This window comes from Mchenga conophoros, linkage group LG14, assembly GCF_057382185.1.
Source record: "Mchenga conophoros isolate Kocher_MC1m ecotype Shallow Benthic linkage group LG14, M_conophoros_male_GT1.1, whole genome shotgun sequence".
NCBI classification, from domain to species: domain Eukaryota; kingdom Metazoa; phylum Chordata; class Actinopteri; order Cichliformes; family Cichlidae; genus Mchenga; species Mchenga conophoros.
In genome coordinates this window covers 11,635,995-11,638,174 of record NC_140539.1, presented here as the reverse complement: position 1 = coordinate 11,638,174, position 2,180 = coordinate 11,635,995, and positions in this window count along the sequence as shown.

Here is a 2,180-nt window from a genome sequence, read left to right as displayed (position 1 = left end):
AGCTTTACTTTGTTGTGTGGGTCAATTTTTCTTGCGAGAGACAGAGAGAGGCGTTGAAAGACTGCTCCAACGGAACTTATTGTTTTCGGAGGAAAACACGAACACGGTGTACAGTCGAGTCTTAATAGCTTACTTACAACTGGGCTCGTCAGGCACTCTTCTTGGCTGCAGTGGTTATTATTATATTTACATGTTTCCAGCTCCCGTTTTTCCTCGACGACAACTCGTACCTTTCCACTCCCCTTTTTCTCCCTCCTCGCGCTCACAGACACATAACGTGTATGGCAGTCCATTCTCCCTGCAACACGGACTATACTGCCCATGATGCTACATTCTTTAGAGCTATGCTTGTAGCATTCTGCCTGTTAGCTTAGCACAACAACAACAACGAAAAGGCGCTCTCTCACCCAGGAAACACACAGTCGCAGAAAGAGAGAGAGAGCGTCGCCCTGTAACCATGGCAACCGTAACGCTGCCGCCTGGAACGAAAGAACGTAGCTGTCAAACAAAACCCAAACAGTCCTGACCCGCGACAAAATGAAACAGGAAAGTACCGCCGTGTAATCCATTTATTTCAACAAAGTAACTGTATTCTGAATACCACCTTTTTAAACGGTAACTGTAACGGAATACAGTTACTCATATTTTGTATTCTAAATACGTAACGGCGGTACATGTATTCCGTTACTCCCCAACACTGCTTGTCCACATCCACACAGGATGGATGTGCTATACTGTGTGAGGAGCTAGGCTACCTGAGCAACTTGAATGAGAACCTACTTACTGTCTTATTCAAACAGTAGTAACAGGAACACTGTCAAAAAGTAACACTCAGCATGGATATATATATAGAGAGAAAAACGGTGTGTGCCTACTACCTGCTAACCATTACTTTTTGGGAAGCTGTGGCCTCTCCAGTACACCTGTTGTCACTTTTATTTGCCCCATAGATGAAGCGAATTAACAGGAAAGATTGAGAACCCTGAAGTTTAACTGATTTTATACTGAGATTCTATTTTTTGAGCGATATAAAAATCTTATATGTATTGCATGAGAAATTACTCTCGTCTCAAACTATAATTTAACAATATAGTTTATTTGTAAGGGAAAATAACTTTTGGAAGACAAGTCTACAGCAAATGTGTTTTTTTTTCTTTTTACATTTGTTTAACATATCTTACTAATCCTCAGATGTTCAGAAAACATATTGATGTGAAACCTGACCAAGTGTGGAATCTTACAAATTACAGATCCCACGATCCATCTCATAGATGTGAACTGATAAGCAGTCCTGTATTTCTCAAGTGAGCAGTATGGCATTTCATTAAAACTCCAATTGACTATGGTAAATTAATCGTGCAGTAACATACTCCATAGGGGAATCCTGTTAAGGATCAGAACCTGTCTGCACTTCAGGTTTTAGATTAGTAGTAATTATCTTTTACAGGTGGAGGTTAGTGGTAGAGAGGAGATGTGTGCATGTGCTATTGAAAATATTCATTACTATAAACTGAACAGCGAGAACCTAGCTTATTTTAAAGCCATCCCCTCTTGTTTCCCGGCCTCAAAGCTCTCTATGTTTTATTTATTATTTAGCAGTGTCTGTCGCGTTAGTGGTCATCATGAATGACACCTAAGATGAACATTCAGAAATGGGTTGCGGTGGCTTGCAAGACCATATTGCTGAAAAGCAACTGCAAATGACTTAATTTATAAGAGAAGAAGGTTTTCCTTCTGCTGAACATTCATGTATCATCTCATACAAAAATGTGGTATAGGGTGAAAGGCTTGTCTTGAGTCACTCATTCATTTCATATGTATTGAATAATAACAATAAAACATATGGGAACCAATCAATAAAACTGCCTAGTATGCTCAAAAAATTTGAAAAATTTCAGTGATTTTTTTTATCCTGTGTAAATTATATAAAGTTTTGCACACTTGAGCTTGGAATATTTGTGTTTGGTTGTATTATTTTGCTATTGCTAGTTAAATCTTGACCCTGATCACCAGTTCCAATTAGTTAGTCAAAGTTAGCTACAAGTTCTCAGGATTTTGTTGGTTTTTTGTGTGTGAAACGCCAGCTCTTGAACCAGTTCAAGACTGTTGATGTTAAGCTGTGGCTCCAAGATGAAAATGCTTAGCCCTGGTACTGCCTGCTTCTTTTGTTCACAGAAAAT